This window comes from Leopardus geoffroyi, chromosome C2 (assembly GCF_018350155.1).
Source record: "Leopardus geoffroyi isolate Oge1 chromosome C2, O.geoffroyi_Oge1_pat1.0, whole genome shotgun sequence".
NCBI lineage: Eukaryota > Metazoa > Chordata > Mammalia > Carnivora > Felidae > Leopardus > Leopardus geoffroyi.
The window spans coordinates 61,012,288-61,032,410 of NC_059333.1; the positions used below are offsets into that span (position 1 = coordinate 61,012,288).

At 38.5% G+C, this 20,123-nt stretch overlaps 1 protein-coding gene across 48 annotated transcripts in view; it reads right to left on the reverse strand.

Annotated features, from left to right (window-relative positions):
• The window catches only part of ZBTB20 (zinc finger and BTB domain containing 20), a 770,914-nt gene that overhangs the window by 181,132 nt on the left and 569,659 nt on the right, over positions 1 to 20,123 (reverse strand). For 12 of the 48 annotated variants that reach the window (XM_045436902.1, XM_045436890.1, XM_045436892.1 and 9 more), the window contains one exon: positions 5,809 to 5,863. The exons of the other annotated variants lie outside the window; for them this stretch is intronic. The gene's annotated coding sequence lies outside the window, so the exon portion shown is untranslated. The remainder of the gene's footprint in view (positions 1 to 5,808; positions 5,864 to 20,123) is intronic. 48 annotated transcript variants of the gene reach the window in all.

Consider the following 20,123-nt stretch of genomic DNA (forward strand, 5'->3'; position numbering starts at 1 on the left):
CAAATAGACCATATCGAGAGAAGGAGCTTAAAAATTCTCATAGGTTTAGGCAACTACTAAACCCTGTGTATTATGTTCATCATAGTCACTCAAGCAAGTAGAGGATAAGTAGAGCATGGTATCTCACAGTGAATAACATGGTTGGTTACTTCGCCAGTCTGACATAGGGAGACAGGGCCCACAGGAACAGGGGTCTCCTTATGAATACCATAAGGAGACACCCAGGTTCATCTGAATACATAGGGCATGAGGGGTTAGTTGTACAGTGTCAAATGGGAATTACCTAAAAGTATTCTCTAACCAAGCACCAACTTTTTAGCCTTGTCTTTTTGGGGAAAAAAATCCAATATAGAGCTTATGAGAATACTTTATTTGGTCACTGGGTGGGGGAAGGTTGCTGAGACAAATGACCACATTTAATGCCTAAAGGCAGGAGGAAACAAGGAAAAAGAAACACAGAAAGGGAGAGTGAGTGCCAATAGAAGGGTGCCAGCTCTGGAGACTCACTAACAGAATAGAGAATCTTAGAATGAGAGAAATAAATGAGGATGCTTTAAGGAAACATCAGTACATTTTTGGAATCAGGGGCAAAAAAGTAAAAATATTTGCCTCTTGTCATTTATCACCATTGCCCCATTTATTCTACTTTTATATACACAAGTAACACGCATTCCCTAAGGATCTGCAAATTGCAACAATGGTGGTAATGATGGCAAAGCATTAAGTTACTTTAAATCATTGGCTAAGTTGGGAATGAAATCTTAACCTGCAGGCTTTTTCTGGGTCCAGTCTATGCCCTCCAAAGTATTCAGTCTGCTTTCTGTGGTTTCTCTCTGACCGGTGTCAAAAGATATGTGTGGTAGGGGCAAGCTTCTAGAAAACATGGTTGCACAAAACAAGTACTCTACCTTCTTACCAAAGAGTTTTCGATTTTCACTTTTTCTCTCTTTTTTTCCCCCAGATTATTAATCTCCAATTTCTTCTCTACCATCCGGGACCCTCAAGGTTGTTAACTTTAAAGCACCTCATCCATGGTTCTCAAATGTACCTGGCTAGTTCTTGAGCCCAGATGAACCTGCTCATGTGTGTTCTCAGCTCTCAGGCTGCTGAACAATGCTGGAGAAGACTTCCCAAATTGTACAGCTTGGGGCCTCTCCAGAGTCCTGGTTTCCAGCTGGTGTTTCAGAACTGTTACAGTTCTTTTATTGTTCCCAGTAATTTTCCTTTTTTATTCCCTGGCTTCCATTTATCACTCTAATTAACTCCTTATAACTTACCTCCTACTCTTCATTCTCAACTAACCTTGTATCTTTTTTCAAAGAGAAACAGAAGTCATCAAATAGCATCTCATCCTTCCACCTCTCTCAGAACCCACCCATAACGTCTCAGAGAACTTTCTCTCTACTACTTACAACCTGCTCCAGGATCTCACTATATTAATTACTCCTTTCTTCTGTTTTTTCCATTTTGTTTATTGCCTGCCAACATGCTTCAGCTGCCCTCATCTAAAACAAATAATAAAAGCCATAACACACCAGCAAATAACAAACCATCTTCTGTGGACAACATCTTTCCCTTCTTGTACCACCTTCAAGCTTGCTAAAACCCGCATTTATTCCTCCATGCATTAAAATCTGGTTTCTTTAGCTGTTTCTAATTAAACTGTCAAGGTCACCAAAAACCTCTGAATTGCTAGTTTTCAAAGTCCATTCTTTAACCTCATCGTTTTATTTCTTTCTTTTAAAAGTCAGGTTCATTGATGAATAATTTACGTACAATTCACCCATTTTATACCCTTCTATAATTCGAAAAGTTTTGAATTCTGTGCTGGTTCCTTGATGTCTGTAAAATAAAGACCAAATGCCTTTGATTCCTATAGAATTTCCTTCTGAATCTTTAGCAGTCTTCCCCACAAAACCCATTGTTGGTCACACATTATTCAACAAAATGTGCTATGTACATTCATGCCTCTTGGACTTTCTTCACGTTCCCCCTCTATATTATAAACACACAAGTTTTTGTGTAATATAGTAAATGCTATTAATATCACCATATCAGTTTCCATACAGACTCATGAAACTAGATGTTATTTTGAGAAGTTGATGTTTTCAAAATAGAAATTAACCATCAAAATAGTACTACCTTAAGATTTGTTATTTTAGTATTATGACACTATACTTAAATTCTGCCCCCTTGTACCACAGAACACGACTATATTTGGGAATAAGGTCATTGCAGATGTGATTAATAAAGTTAAGATCGGGTAATACCAGAGTAATCTAATATGACTGGGGTCCTTATAAAAGGGGAAATTTGGACTCAGACATGAACACAGAGAGAACACCATGCAAAGATGAAGGCAGAGATCAGGGTGATGTTTCTAGAAGCAAAAAAAAAAAAAAAAAGAAAGAAAATACCAAAGACTGCCAGCAAACCACAAGAAGTTAGGAGAGATCCATGGTACAGATTCTCCTTAGAGCCCTCAGATGGGACTAACTATGCGGACTAACTAGGTGTCCAGCTTCTACAACTGTGAGACATAAATTTCTATTGTTTAAGCCACCCAACTTATGGCACTTTGTTATGGCAGCTCTAGTAAATGAATATGCTTAGTAAATGAATCATTTTTGAGTACATGTGAATACTCATTATCTCATTCACTTATCAAATACTGAGTGCCTACTATGTCCTAGACATGCTCTAGGATGTTAGGATGCATGCCATCAAGATAGATTTGTTGAATGAATGAATGAGAATTTTATCATGTTCCTGCATTTTCTTTTTTAAAAAGTTTATTTATTTATTTTGAGAGAGGGAGAGAGAGAGAGGAAGAGAAAGAGAATCCCAAGCAGGCTCTGCACTGTCAGCACTGAGCCTGATGTGGGGCTTGATTATGAGCTCACTGATTATGAGCCAAAATCAAGACCTGAGCCAAAATCAAGAGTTGGACCCTTAACTGACTGAGCCCCCCAGGCATCCCAGTTCCTGCTGTAATAAGCAATTAATATATCAATCAACGTAGGATTGATTGAATGAATGCTTTCCACTTACTCATTTGACAAAATATTTCCTGAATACTTACTATGCATCAAATACCATTCTGGACCAAGAGGATAAAGTTATTGATAGGACAAATTCTCCACCTTCCTGGAGCTTAAATTCTAGTGGGAGAAACAGACATCAACCAAGAAAACTAGTAAATAAATTACATAATTTCTCTCTGTGCCCCACACTGACAATTATACACACTTATCCTTCTAATTCCTCAACAATGCTCAGGGCATCAGTAATACTTTAAAATATTCCTAAATACCATGCCTTGTTCTTTTTCTTACATTCCTGAAATCTCTAAATAATCCTGAAATATCCCTAAGATTAATGAACTTAAGCTGTTCTCTAGACTTTCTGATTTAAGTATGATTTTAGGAATTTGCATGCTACTTTCGAGTCTACAAAATAATGATCAACACAATAAAGTCTGATAGTGGGGGCAGGGTAATCTATAGGCAGTGCACAGGTTGGAAGTGTTTGGGGAGGGCTTCACCTCAAAAGCTGTGTTTCTCAGTCAGTCAACACATATTTCTTAAGCATTTACTGTGTGCCAGGCCCTGTGCTGAAGATAGTGGAACTGTGGGTAGAGCAGGCATGGTGCTGAGCCACACTGAGATTCTAATCTACAGGGAAACATCTGAACAACTAATATCATAGTCCATTCCTTAATTTCAAAGATGATAAGGATATATGAAAAGTGTTAGGAGGATGCCTGGGATGGGGGACTTTGCCATGAGGGTTTTGTGAGAAGGCTTCCTTGGGGAAGCAATGCCTAAACACTGCTTTGGGTTTGGGGTAGGGGTATTTGTTTGAGCAGGGATGGCAAAGTCTTATGTTTTTTCTTCCTCATCTCCTTTCATCCACGTGCACACATTTCAAACACTTAAAAGCATTCTTCAAATATACTAAGAACACCAAAACTAAAACAAGAGAAGGGCCCTCCAGAGGAAAGAGGCCAAAAATAGAAGGAAAAAAAAACCCCTAATCTCACCATTTGTTTTGAAAACACCCCAAATGATTAAAACATATTATAAACTAAAACATATGAACTAATCACTTGCCAAGTTTCATTTTTAAATCAGTGCTGTTTTTGAGGTTCATAAACTGAGAAAGAGTCTTCAAATATGAACTTGGTTTTTCTTTTCTTGGCCTCCACTTGGCTTGAAGCATTTGCTATTAGGCTGTGTAGAGGGAAAGGGATCCAGCTGGTTAGGAACATGTGGCACACATCTACTAGAATGTAAGCTCCACGAGATCAGGGTGTTGTTTGTTCATGATGGCATCCCTGATACAGAGAAGAGTGCCTGCAAGATAGTCGAGATTCAGCAATCATGTGCTGAAAGACCAACTGAATGAATATTCTGGGACTTTGCGGGAATTTTCCAACTCTCTTTTCTTACCCAGGCTACATCTTGCTCTAGGCCAGTGGTTCTTACCCTGGGGCAATTTTTGTCCCCACCAGGGTACATTCGGCAATATCTAGAGACATTTTGGTTTGTCAAGACTGAAGAAGTTGCCACTGACATCTAGTGGGTAGAGGTCACGGATGCTACTAAACAACTTACAATGTGCAGGACGGTTCTGTACAACAAAGATTCATCAGTCCCTAAATGTTAACAGAGTCAAGGTTGTAAAATGCTGCTTTAGGCTCTTTGTTTTTATTGGGTTATACCTGGAAGTACAATCCTCCAATATATTTGAGAGGAAGTTGAGTCCTAGAGGAAGCAACCAAAAGAGATTTCTTACTTCATTCTCCTTCCTTCTTCCCAAAAGAATTGCCTCCACCCTAATGCACTTTGGGAGACAGCCATTTTGCCTTTTGCCCTCATGGGTCAATATGCATTTGCTGGGGAAATCATCTAGAAAAGTCTGTCTCTACAATGGCAGTGAATAATTTTTATAGCTTATTGGTAATTTCCCTGAGTTTACCTAAGAATATATCCCACTTTCAGTAAAATTAGCTTGTTTACAGACTACTCATGTATCCCTAAGAAAAAAGAATGTCTTCCCCTAACTCAACCAGTTTATCTGTATCTGGTCAGAAGCTATGCACTAGTCTAGCTTTATTCATGATAAATAAGATCAACTTCATGAATTCCAACAAAACCCAATAATGTGCCTGTAGGAAGACTGAGTTTATAGCATTTCCTCTGCTTCCTTCCTTGCCCTGCATATTAAAATAGTACTATCTGATTCTAGTTTTAATGGGGAAACTTCCATGGTGCCAAAGGAGTACATGTGCCGATTTCCCAACTCTGATGGTTGCTCCAGTAATCTTGGTATTGTGGCATGTGTCCCAGTTACCATAGAGACTGCATACACTAACAGTGTAGCACTAAGATTGGTGGGGAAGACACATTTCACAGAAGCTTTTTTGGAGGGATAAAGATAAGACACAAGAAAGAAAGTGAGACTGCCAATAAAGAGGCACAGCAAAGAGAAGTCCCTGACAATCACAGATTCTAGAAATTCGGGACAACAGAGATTACAACTACTACTATAAGACCAACATACACTTTCCATTCAAAGGCTGTCTCTGTCAGGAAAATTTCAACTATGAGGAGAAAGAAGAGATACAAAATATTCTAAAATAAAAAGGTAAATAAATGAACCAAGGTATAGAGGTACCAAGGTATAGAGGTGACAAAAGTGGTATGGCCACAAAACATGTTTAGATAATTCGAGCCAAGGAAAAAATAAGTAATCTAAGAGCACAATGAAATTGGAAGTTATATTTCTATAGGATGAGTGACTTACAGAGAGACTGGTCCTCAGGGAGTAACTGAAGTTCTAAGTGCCTCTGTATCCTTCACTGCAAATGGAAAGAAAACCAGAAAAAGATGACCACCCTCTCATTTTTTAACAGAGGTCTCCTTAAATATCCCAATGGTTTGTGTTATGACAGATGAATATGATCCATGCCAAAGAAAATCGGACAAAAACTCTTAGAGAATACATAAATTAGGGGACATTGTTCACCATGTAAATATGTTCATTCCATGGTTTTTTAAAATAATGAGAGCTTAGAGTTCACGAATGGTGTGAATTCATGCATGTTCTTTTTCTTTGCATACAATTTTGAGATATGCATTTATTACAGCTATCGGGCATGTATTTAATGTAAAGGGTCCAGGTGTTGAATTGCAGATGTTTTTAAATAAGAAGGCTGGGACAGGATGTGGGCTGGTATAGGGGATGAGTAGGAGTGAATTTAAGAGGAAATTAGTCTAGGAAAATGTCAGATAAGTGATCAGAAGTTCCTTAATGTCCAGGTCACATCTGTCTATGTTTATTCCACATACTTTCACACAATTATGTCCATTGCCCATTAGACATCCATGTCTCCCAGTCTGAATTAACATCAATATGTTAATATCTTTCAAATCTGTATTTTAAGCCATTAGTTCTCCCCTGACCTCTGGCCCTCTATAGCAAATGACCTATTGGAAAATTCCAGTTGGATATTTCAATACGGCCAAAGTTGACTCATCTTCTCCCTCAAAGTTTCTCTTCTTCTGTTCTCTATATGAGCAAATAGCATCACCATTCACCCATATGCCCGAGCCCCATACCTGGGAACCATCTGTTGCTTTTTCATCACCCCTCAAATAATCATCAGATTTGTAATTCTAATGTAATTTCTTTTAATAACCGAGGGAGGTTTTTGTGTATAGAAAGCAATATTTACAGTTAATTGGATTTAAAACTATTGTGTGTGTGTGTGTGTGTGTGTGTGTGTGTGTGTGTGTGTATAATACTCTATCAGTCTAGTAATTTCAATATAAAATAAGAAAAAAATACTTTAAGGAAGGGTGAGGCCACTAGGTAGAAAATATGGAAACTCAAACTATTTCAGCTGTCAGTCAGGCAGTTGGAAGAATGAAAGTTAGGGTCTCATCTGGGAATGCCTTCCAGAATGATTCTAACAAAGTCACCAATGAACACACTGAATATTTTTGTAGTAACTATAACAATGAGGGATTCTAAGTCCATATCCTACAAAGGGATTTTTACAACTCATGTCTTCTAAGTTCCAATTCCACTCTTACCTACCTCTTTTATAACCACTTTCCACTTTATAGCCTGATAAGGATAGGCAGTATTTTATTTTCCCCCTCAACCCAGTTCCTTCATTCTGGTGACCTTTCACTTATTGATGTTTCTCACATTTCTAGGTCTCTTGCTCCCACTGTACCACATTAGCTCAGGCCTCTGTTGTCTGTCACTTGTGATATGGTAACAGTCCACTGTACTATGTTCTCTTTATTTTTCTGAGCCTCTGCACATGTCACTACCTGTGTCTAGAATGCTCATATTCCCTGATAAACATTTACCAAATGAAAAAGAAAAGTACTTTAGATGTTGCTGCTTTGGGTGCTAAACAGAAATAGTGGCCTATCTAATATTCTGGATAAACCTGCACAAAGTACACTTACTTTCAAAATTAATTTTGAAGATCTGAAAATTTTGCCATGGAGAATCATGGGGCCCTTGCCACAATATTAAGTTTTGTATTTAATAAAAACGTCTGCAAACTCAGGGAAAGAAGCACTCATTCTTTCTTCACTCACCCAGCAAATATTTACTGAATACCCTTTATAGGCCAGGCACTGTTGTAGACACTGGGGATTTCTTAAAGTAGAAAATAGACAAAAAAAAAAAAAAAAAAACAAAAACAACACCCAACAACCCAAAACCATACAACAAAACCCTGCAATCATTGGGCTTATATTCCGTGGCAAGGGGAAATAAATATATAAATAAAACCTATATCTGAACAGAATAAATGCTATGAAGAGAAAGGAAGCAAAGCTTCTCAGTGAAGCTTGAGAGGAGTGTGTGAGGGATCAGGTGCTCAATAAGGACATGGAAATTAATAGGGAAAACAATGTATAGTGCCTTCTGGACTACTGTAAAGGCTTTGGCTTTTCCTTTGAGTAGATGGATTCCTTTGAGAGAGTTCTGAGCAGAGCAGTGATTTGGGCTGACTTAAATGGCCTTACCTACATTACAAAGAACCACTCTGGCTACCATTTTTGTGAATAGACTATAAGTGGCAAGGCCACAAACAGGGAAGATAATTAGGAGGCTACCGCAATAATCCAGGTAAAAGGTGATAGTAGTAGGGGCGGTGAGGATAGGAAGTGGTTAAGATTCTGAATGTATTTTGAAGATCTGCAGAATTCGTTGCTAAAGTTGAATTTGTGATGGAAATAAAAAACTGGGAGAGAAATAAACCTTTGGGTTTAGCAACTCTAAGGATGAGGTACTGTTTATCAAGGCGGGGAAAACTGTATTTGCTGAGTAAAATAAGGAATTCCATTTGGGGATGTTAGGTCTCTAATGTCCATTAGACTCACAATGGAGCTGTCGAGGAGGCAGCTGAACATGTGAACCCAGAATTTAGGCCTGGACCAGAGGTATGGGCTGGAACCACAAGCTTGGGTGTGACAATGAAGGAAGTGAATGGAGATAAAGAGGTTCAGGGATTGAGCTCTAGGTCCCTCCAATGTTTACATGTTGCAGAAATGAGAATACACCAGCAAAGGAGACTGAGAGAGAATGGCCAGTGAGGTAGGATGAAAATCAAGTGAGTGTGGGAGACTGAAAGCCAACCAAGTGAAGAAAGTGTTTTAATGTGAAAGAATAAGGAGCCATAGAAAACAATCCTGGCAGATGGGGGAAAGACAAGACTGAATTAAAGGACTTGGCAACTTGGAAATTACTGGTGATCCTAGTGGTGGGTGCAAACGTTAATGAGAGAAAGATCAAGAGAGAATTAGAGCATAGAACAGGAGAGTGTCTGTAGTTATTGGAGGTATTTCTTGAGAAGCTTTGGTATAGTGGGACTCAAAGGAATGGGATGGTAGCTGGCAGGGAGTGTGGGTTAAAAAAGAGTTTTTTAGAATGAGAGAAATTATGACATGTTTGGGGGCTACAGGAAAGATTTAGAAGATAGGAACAAATTGGTAAAGTAAGAGAAAGCAGGGGTATCTTTCAGGGGCACTGTTCATGGGTGTGTGGGAACAGGGTGGGATTGAATGCACAGTGAGGGATGGACTGAGACGAGAATGCACAGGGATTATCCACAGTTATTGGGGAGGAGGCAGTGTGTGGGCATGCCTGCAGATGGGAGGGTAGGTGTGCTGGAGAGCCAGTGTTCATGCAAGTTCTTTTTTGACTGTTTCTATTTTCTCAGTGAAGTAGGAAGGAGGGTCATAAGTTGAGAGTAAGAATAGGGAAGGAAATGTTGGAGGTTTGAGAGAGGGGAAAGGCAGGAAATGCTCTTGTGGAAATACGGGGAAGAGAATGGATAGGGAAGTGTATTATGGTTGCAGGGCAGATCTAAGAGCCTCTTGGAGTGATCAGGAGTTTACAGTGAGAGTCATCAGGTTACTTGTGTATTTTTCTCCAGCCACTGTTAGCTGGCATCAGGCCTGGAATAGGTATGGAACTGCAGATGATCACTATGGTGGGGATTTGCCAGGAGAGGTCAGTGAAGAGAAGATGAAAGAAGTTAAGGGCATATGCAAGGAAAAGATTAAAATTGTTGTCCAAGGAATCTAAACTATATAAGGAAGTGAGAATATGAGGGGCTAAGGGTGGAATCAATGAATGAGAGGTCATAGAAGGTTCAGGAGTTGTTGTAATAAGGGGGATTGCAAAAATATTAGGTGGTGGTTGAAGAGAGGGATGCTTGAAATTGAAATTATGGAAAAGTTGTAATTATTAGTAATTAAAATGCCACAAGTGTAACCATATAAGTGGATAGCTATAGTAGGGTGGAGGACAGATCATAAGACAATCAAGGAATTGAGATGCAAGGTGTTGGGAAAGATGATATATTTAAACACAAAAATGACCAAGAACTGTCATAAGGTGGAAATAAAAAGAGGTCAGTGAGTCAGTGATAAAAATCTTTAAGAAATTGAGGGTGGCAGTCAAGGCTTAGTGGGTCACTGCAACAAGGAGGGATTATGGGGCCAGAGAGCTTTCTTACCCAAGTTTTCCTTTCTCTCTTTCCGTCTTCCCAGTGTATATGACTGGCATTAGCTTACTCTTAATTTCCCTGCCTACATAGCTATAAATCACCTGTGACGTCCCTTTGTGCATTCTCTTCAAATTATATCCAAGTCCTAAGAATTTCTACTTTCAAATATTTACTCTTTTCTCTCCATTTTGGGCCATCACTACTCCTGCCAGTGATTCTCTTTTCTACCACTCAGTTTAATGTTGTTCATGGCACTGATGACTCTCTGAAATTATCTTGTTCATTTATTTGCTTGCCTTTTGCTGGAGGGAGGTTCTAATTTCCCTCATCAGAATGGAAGTTCAAAAGGAGAAAAGCCTTGTCTATTTTGTGCCTGAAACATAATACACCATCAAAAAATATTTCTGGAATGAATTCATCAGTGACCCTATCACATGCTGAGGAAATCTGATCGTCTCCGTTTCACACTCTGGCCTCACTTTACCATCCTAACTTGTTTCTCCTTACTCTTCAGCTCAAACCATCCATTTCACCCACCAATGGCATTTTACAGCTTCCCCAAAACACCCTGTTGATTTCTATCCTCACGATGTCACCATATTTCTCCCTGTTTTTAATGTCGGTTCCCCACACACCATTCTTCAAGTCTCAGCTTGGGTCTCATCACCTGGATGGCTTTTCCAGGATTACTCTAAGGTCAGCTTATTTCTCCCTTCCAGAAAATTCTGCAATGACTAATAATATCAACTGCCTTATTTTTTCTAATCGATGTAGGTGTGTCAATGTCAGTCTTATCTTCTCACTTGGAACATAGCATTGTTTTTTGGCTTAGGGATCCTGACTTATATCTATAGTTCACTCCCTAATAACTAACAATGTAGGACCAGATAATGGATGTTCAAAAAAAAAAAATACCATGGCTTAATTGGACAGTTTTATTGACTTCTGTCTTCCTCAACAATCTGACAAACCTGACTCCTGTCTCACCTTTTATTCTGCTTTTAGCTATATCTGACCATTCTTCCTGCTATACAGATATTGTGTCCAAAACCAGACCTTCTGTCCACCACACAGAATTCTACACCCTTGCATTGCAATTTCCATAACTAAATCATTATCTCTGCCATTATTGTTCCTGGAGTTTCTTGGCAATTTTAGTATATTCGGGACATAGCTGCCAAGATCATCTTTCTTGGTGGATTTGATTCTTTCGTTTAAAAAAAATCCTTGCAATTCTTTTTCATCAAACTTTATGTATCCCCTTGGGGTTTATTTTTCCTTGGCTCCACCCTTGGTCTGGTTCTCCTCCACTTTTTCTAACTATGTTCAGTCCCTGCTTTTAACTCGATTTGCCCTTTGTCTCATTTGAGGGAATCAGCTTTCACACCTTCTTTCAAACCACCCTGTATATTTAGAATAGTTTCTCAAATAATATAAAATTTATAATATTTATGAATAAATGACACAATGCCAAGATATTCTGTCTCTTCTTTCAAATAACATCTGAAGATGCACCTGCACCACTGAGTTCTATATTTAAGATATTGAATAAGTATCATTCATCCATCTGTTTTCATTCTGTCTTGAATTTTTTGGGACCTGCTTAAGAGTTGTATTGTGAGGTCTTTGGGGCTAGAGACTGTCTGGCATAGTTCACAAACTGGCCTTTGCTCTGTATATTCACGTTTCTTTGACAAATAAATAATAATAATAGCCCACTGTGCATTTTTACATTCCACTCATAAGTCCCTGGAAAAAGGAAAACTAATAAACAGGGATTATAATAGAAACACTGAAACAAAACTAACCTCTTACCGGGTTTTGCTACAGTAACATAGACGTCTATAGACTAATAATCTAATAAATAATTACCTACTTAAGTCATTTGTAAATTGTTCCTTTGCCAACATTATGTATCATATCAAATGCCTATGTGGTTTATAGGACAGGGAAAAACAAGTAGAACATTACAGCTATGTGGGGGATCAGAGCAAAAGCAGCAAAATAAGAGGTTTACTCTGCTGGGTGCACAGTTTGTAAGAATTAGTCTCACAAGTAGAACTACTTGACAGAATATGTGCCTGCTCTCCAGCTTCCCTCCCCCCCTTTCCCTGCAGTGCTCCACATCTCTTTTCAATAATGGAAGACTTTCTTTCTTCCTTCTCCTCTCCTCTCCTCTCCTCTCCTCTCAATCTCTTTCTTTCTTAAATTTCAGGTGGGAAGTATACATTTTGTGTGAAAAATCTGTTTTCCTGTGAATATAACAAATGTTCTGCTTGAAGCTGCTCTATTAAAATGGCAGTATGTCTAAGGAAAAAAGAGGGGACTGTGTTTAATGGCTGGAACGCCCCCCTATTTATCTGCAGATGAGCTACATTTAAACTCCAGTATTCAAAGGAAGACCAAAATGTTATGATTGCCTTGTTACTGCAGTGGCCACTAGATGGCAGGTCCAAAAATCTGATTGGAGCTTCACAGGAGGGCAATTTTTACATGGGAAATAGAATGTTTCTGCCACTCAAGCCAGTATGGGTTTATCAATAAGCCTCTTCTCTCTGTCAATACATTGGGTGGATAAGACAATATCCACATTACTTCACAGGGCTGCAGTGAGAAGGAAGTCTTTTAATATCAAGGTCTGTAGAGTACTGTCATCACATACTCACATACCCAGATGCAGCTGGATCTTGAAACTTCCATCAACAAACATTCTCAGATCTGGTGTTTATAAATGTTCAGCTGTATTTCATTATCTAACAGTCTTTGTAATACCTTGCCATAATCTCAAAGATATAAAAAGTAGTGGTCTAATCTACCTCTGTAGAAACACATGGAGAAGACTATCAAACAGGCTGGATGGGTAATACACATAGCTGTATTCTGTACACTTAATATATATTTACCAGTAGTTCCAATTGAGTATTTTATATCTCTATATACCTCTCTCTTTCTCTCTGCCTCTAATTTTCTATATACAGGGTGACCATATATTCATGCTAAGTATTCTGGAAAAAATAATGTTTATATAGAAGAGACCTATTATTTAATAGAAAAACATAATTAAGCCTCATGACTGAAACTGACATGAGTAAATTTAGGACAAATTCTTTGTTGTACCCAGTATCATTTCCATTTTCGTGCACTGAAAGGAAGACTTCGAGAAGCGGGTCTTATGAGACCATAAAAGAAGTCATTCTGAGGCAAATTCTTCTGAAAATAGATTGAATTCCTCCCTTCATAATTTTTTTCTTTATCTTTTTTTTTTTTTTTTTTTTTTTGGTTACCAGATTGTTCTGATATGAGTGATTTGACTACATGGACACTGAGCACTTTTCTTTATCTTTTAATTAAAGAACTGACCTTATGATTTTTAAAAGTAAAGAATCACAAGTTCTGAGATAATTTATCATTCTCGCTTAAGAAAATATGTTCTAGAGTCAATTGTATTTTTGTACAAAAGCTGTGACATGCATTTTGATATACATTTAAGCATTGATACCAATTAAAATTTTATAACAATGAAAGCAACACAAACTCAATTATAGCCATCCGACTCACTTACCACTAACCTTAGGTTCGCTTTTTCTTTTAAAATTAGGTACAAGACTATCATTAAACATGCTGATTTCATCCACACTTGGTCTGTATATTTGGACTGTTAAAGATCTACATGAGATATAAGAAGAAGAGAACATATATACTAGCCATCAGAATAAAAAAGAAAGATTTTTTTTTCGTAAGGAGTAAATATGGACTATCTTGATTAGCACAGAAGAGATTTTACATCAGCACTAGCTGACTTCCTTTAGTTTGGCAGTAGAATTTAAAATACAATGACAGAAACAATTTATGATGAAGCTCCATGGTTGTTTCTACATAAACGTGGTGATTGGAACTTAACCCTTGCTCCTCCCCTGCAAAAATGCTACAACTTGTACCTCCCTCACTGAAAGAGCTCTGGAATGGCAGCTGACACCTGGGTTTTACTCTGGTTCCGACAATGCCTCAGAGGATGAGACCCAGAGGGTTTGGCCTCCCTCGCCTCCTCTTCCTTACCTTTAAAATGAGTTTTAAGGAGATAAACTATGATTCCTCTCTGCTTTCAGGTTTAATATCCAGTGAAGTAAATTAGTATGCATTACATATTTTCTTCTCTTTAATAAATGAATTTGCTCAGATCAGAGAACAATGGGTTGTGAAGGAGCTTATGTTAAAAGCTAACATGTCCCTACCGCCACTGTGGACCCTACCCATGCAGGTGAAGTTGGAACAGATCCTTCTTCCAACCCCCACCTTTTCCCATTCTGCATCACTTTTCCATGGACTCCCCCATAATCTCAAAGTCTAAATCCCACCCTTGAGACCCTCCCTGACCCTGGGAAGTCACTGGCTAATATTAAAAAAGCACTTTGTCTTTCCTCTTGGGCACAGAGCTCAACTCCATTGCCCAGCTCTCCTTGCAGCAGGTGACCAAATTCTGGCCAGTGGGTGTTAGCAGAAGTGACAGGAGCTGCTCCAGCCCTGGCCCAACAACATTCCTGTGTAATCATTGCTGTTTCTCTTTACCAGTCTTCTGACTAGAAGTCACACCCAAGGTGACCTTGGAAGCTATGTGCTGAAGATGATGGAGACTCTGTCACCCTGGGTCCCTGAGCACCCTTTACATGAGTAAAAGAGAAACTTCTATTATATTCAGCCACTGAAATTTGGAGGTTTATGTATTATAAAAACCAACATTACCTTAACTAAGATCCCCTCTACACCAGAGATTGGCTCTCCCTCCAAGACACTTTATTCATGTTTCTTAGACCATGTTTTCACCACGGAATGAATTCTTTACTGGTGTGTAAGACCGTCGAGGACAGTACACGCTTTTTTCACTTTCTCATCCTGCATGAAACTCTAGTTGAGAAAATGCTGAATACAATACAGTTTGGAAATTATCGGAGGTGGTAAAAAACATCCTAGCTTTTTTGTCTTGTCCTATTTAGGCAGAAGGTAGAGATGATGAGTTTTTCTGGTGGAGAGATATAAGTATGACATCCATAACCTTTTAATGTATTTTGTATACTGCCTTCCTAATAACTGTGCTCCCCCAAATACAGTGCAAATTAAATATTTTGCAAAGTTAAAACAATCCTAAAGGGAGGGATAAGTGAAGAGATAAATTGAGAAATATGAGAACTAAGGGATTTAAAAAAATGTGATGTCTACCACCACTACCCCTTATGAAATTATGGCTATAAACTATTATCTCAAGCAGATCGCTGAACTTTTGGTACTTTACTCTCAGTGTCAGTATTGACCTTTTTGAGCCAAATTCCTTGGACATTTTCTGTTTTATTTTTGGTTGGCCTTACCACAGCCCCTCCCTGGAACACCTCACCCTTGGTTTCCTCAATGCTGGCCTCATTTTCTCACTCTCTGGCACTGACAGTCCTCTCTTGTCTTTTCTTTGGCTTCACCTTCTTGTCCACTCCTTGAGACTGGGTTTCCTTGTATTCTGCCTGGAGTTTTCTCCTCACAACTCCTGGAGTCCTGCCTGCCATCCAGTCTTACGGCCGCACCTACCAGCTCCTGACAAGTAAGTCCCAAATCTCTGCCACCACCAGAACTTTCTCTGGAGCTCCAGACCTGGATTGTCTATGGCCTCCTTGAAATTTTGAGAAGATCTAAACATCTTGCAGCAGACTTAAATGCAAGTCCCAAATCAAAGGCATTATTTGCCTTTCTTGGAAAACCTCTTCTTCCTTTTCCCGTTTTCCCTCTCTCAGCAGATGACATCAATTTAGACACTTTAAACTTTCCATATCCTTCTCCTCTGTTCCTTATCTAAATTAGCTAATTACAGTCATTACTATAAGTTACTTCACATAAACATATGAAACTGGCAAGAAGTATGGAATGACAAAAAGAAGATTTTCATACCCTTCTATCACACCTGAGTTACACTATAAATCTGCAGGGAACGATTAGTGTGAGTCTCACATTCCATTTCTCAACATTGGGACTGCTTTGAAACAAAATTGAATCAATGAAAGGAAGAATTTTTTGCAGAGGTGACAGGAGCTTTGCTCATTCCCATTCCTTTGGTAACCTTTGCAAAAAAAAAAAAAAAAGAGTTAAAGAATGCCCCTAACGGCTAGAGCTGCAAAAACTCTAGGCCCATGGTTTTCATTTTTTTTAATGTTTATATATTTATTTTGAGAGAGAGAGTGGGTGAGTGTGTGTGCGCATGCGAGCATGAGTGGGGGAGGCGCAGAGAGAAAGGGAGAAAGAGAGAGAATCCCAAGCAGGCTCTGTGCTCCCAGCTCAGAGCCTGATGAGAGGTTCGAACCCACAAACCCTGAGATCATGCATGACTTGATCATGGCGTAAATCAAGAATCGGAAGCTTAACTGACAGAGCCGCCCAGGCGCCCCTCTAGGCCCACAGTTTTCATTCATTCCTGGATATAACTATAAAGGCTCCCATTTATTTTAAGTGTTATGCTGACATTAAAATGAGATGTCCCTTCATCTAATCAGTTGCTTTGATTTCTTGGTCTTAAAATTCATTCTTCAATGTTTTCCACAATTCTTCAACATTAGTAATAACTTCCTATAGCAACTGCAGTCCTTTTTCTTTCCCTGGTGATATATTTATCATCTATTACACAAACCTCCTCTTTGCTTCCTCCCTTTGCACCACCAGCTCTAACATCTTAAATTTTCATTTGACATACTGCTTACCTAAATTATTTCATGTGTGTTCCCATCCATGGAAATTCATTTTTGTGTGACATAAATCCCTACCCTATTCTATTTCACAGTAATAAAACTTTATACTGAATTGCCAAAGAGATAGGTAACCAAGCACGCAGTTTAAATTAAGTGCAAGATACACATGTTTGAATATTCTGCTCTCTGTCTAAGATGTGTAGAGACAGGTCCTGTTTGTGTCTGAGCATTCTGTCAACTGACTCAAACTGTTGGAGTTAAATCATGTAAAAACAGTTTTTTCACTTTCATTCAAAAGTAACTTCTGCTACGCAAAATAAATAAATAAATAAATAAATAGGCAGCACAGTAATGAAATAATATGTATATTTAAAAAACCTCTTCTAATTGATGACTACAGTTGGGCTCAGCCTATGAAAGATGCTCCATGACTGGTGCACATGCCAGCGAGATTAAAACTCTTCCAGGGTTGGCATTCTCATTGATTGTTGTCCTTCAGAACCTTCCATGGTTTCTAGGCCTTGTCCACGCTAACCTTTGCTAGTCGTTGTAGCCATGGTAAATATCCTATTTATTGGATTTTATTAGCATTTCAAATTTTGACATTTGGAAAAGCACAATCCTCCTTCTTTCTCATCCTGTCATTTTTAATGTATAAGTGTCCTGGCTTTTTCCAATTTGAAGTTTCTTTTTCCTAGCGTCAGAAGAATATAATTTTGGAAAGTCAGAATTACTTTGTTAGTCTGTGGCCAGAACGTTGCAATTTCATATAACAAAATTTTAGGCAGAGGCATCATTCACATAAGTTAAGCATCAAAGTTTGCTTCTGCCACAACTATTTGGCATTTTTGGTGAAATAAGTTCTGGTCCGAATCATCTATTTAATTATGTTGCTTCTCCACCATTTTTGATGATATGACAGTTATAATGTTAGACATTTGCATAGCACCATAAAGTTTTCAAAGTGCTGCTATCAGCATAGTTCTTATTTGACTCTCAATATGCATTGTGGCATAAGCAATCAGACAGCACACCCATTTTATAGATAATGAAACACAGGAACAGAGAATATCACTCTGGAGCATGTGTGGTAGGCAGCCGAGGCCGGAGCAAACGCCTATTCCATGTTCTCTCCTCTACATCACATTATTAATAAGTGTTTACTTATTATTGCTTTCCAAATATCCAATCATCATGCCCTCCTGCACGGCACTAATATCATTCCTACATACTTATTTGATTTCTTTCTAGAATGTGTCCACCCTTCCGGTTTCCCACAGCCCTCACTAGAGCTACTCAAGGGCCATGTTTCACCCGTGTTTGTATCCGGGGAGATCCTACTGCATGTTTGCTGAGTGACTCCAAGCTATCAATGTTCTTCTTCTCTTAGGTGTAAACTGTTTCCAACCCATGCTTTTGAAAAATATGTTATACATGTTTGTATTATTTGAGAAGAAGGCGTTTCATCCACGTCACAAGTAGAAGAATGAAAAATCAGGAGAGTGAATGGCTTATTGGAGACTATCTCGTGAGTCAGTGGCAGAGACCTGAAAAAACCCAACACCAGCCAACCCAGGTGTCCTCCTGCTCCGGCAACCTCCATACCACACGGCCAGATGCACTGGGACGATACAGACTGTGCGGGCTGTGGAAGTGGCATAGACAGCACCACTGCATCCCTTGCACAGGCTGCAATTATTTAAAAGAACTGTGGCAAACTGGACATTTTGTTCCCTTCTAATTTATCTGTGTTCCTGTAGCCATGTCTCCACTTCTAAACACTAATCATTTCTCTAGGTGAGCTTAAGTACCTAATTATTAAGAGCCCTCCAAATTTCTAGTGCCATCTTCAATACAGTTAGTGCCCTTTCTGTCCCATTTGCCCCCTGTGCTTGGTACTGAATCAGAACAGCAAATATCCCTAATGAGGAATCATGATACAGGATTAAATTTACAAATTAAGCAATTCCTTTAGTTTTTATGTCAATTCCTTTTATCTTTGAATCCCCACCCTCCATTTGCTTAAAATACATCCCACTGTGAAACTAAAAAAACAATGCTATTATGACAATTCAAAGAGAAACACTGAAACCTAGGTCATTTTCCAGAGACTCCTGTCACCTGTAAGCCCTTGCATATAGCATCAGATAACTGAGGCTTCCAGGGAATGGTAGGACAATGCATCAGCAGATTTAACATTAATCTCCAGAATCCCAGATTTATTTCCTGTCCAGGTTAAGTGCTCTTTTGATTATTATAGCAAAAAATAATACAAAAAATCGATTACAACCATTAATGGAGGCTTAAAATATTAACTTCCATAGCTTTAACCCAATATCTATAATTAAATGCAAAAAAGCTACATTAATGCAATGTTAAGGTTGAGCTTCTAATTGCACAAAAGTCATGAAATTTAAAATTAAGGTTTCTAGTGCCACTCTCTGTCAGTTCTACAACATTCCTCACATGATTTTTTTACAATATATGTTTAATTTAAATGAGTCAGTGATGGAGTTCCTCGGAAAGAATATAAAATATAATAGATTAGGATTGAACTTGTAGATGTCTGCTTAGAGTTTTACATAACCAACATAATTGGGAAAGTGCAATTAATTTTAAATTATGATGCCCCATTGGAGTGATTACCATACTCCTGGTTAGGAATTTATCCATTTCCCCTATAAATCCTTTCACCTTCACTTCTGATTACAAACTAGCCATCCCTTGGAGGAGGAAAGGGAATTTGGATTTAAAAAACAACAACAACAACAACAAAAAACACAAAGAAACAACCTGTGTTGGTACTGTGGGCTGTGATGGTACATATGTGCCAGTTCTGTCAACATATGACAAAAGGTATTTATGTGGGATGATTACTTAAGAAGAATAAGTAACTCTGAATCTTCAGGTTGATGGGCACATCTAACAGAACAAGTAAAGGGTCTAGAGGTGGGTAGATAGGGATTGAAATCCTTTTAATGCTACTTACCAGCCATGGGGACTTTGAGCAAGTTACAAGAGTAATCATGCCCCCTTTGTAGGGTTATTATGAGGATTAAATGAAGTAATATATGTAACATAGGCTTTGCAAAGCTCTCTTTGAATTTATGGCACCAAATCAGCTCTTACCATTAAAGAATGAATCGCCGCAATTTAACTATCATTTAGCCACCCATAGGTACCTCTGAAACACAAAACAATGATCATTTATAATTCATTTTATTGAAAGGTACATAGAATGTTTTTCATAATAGTTTCTTAAGGTTAGGTATGTGTCTGTGGTTTTTTACTGAGTGATCAGATATGTTCAATACATAATGCACCGAGGTGCATCAGCTACCTCTGAAGGCAGGTGAGTGAAA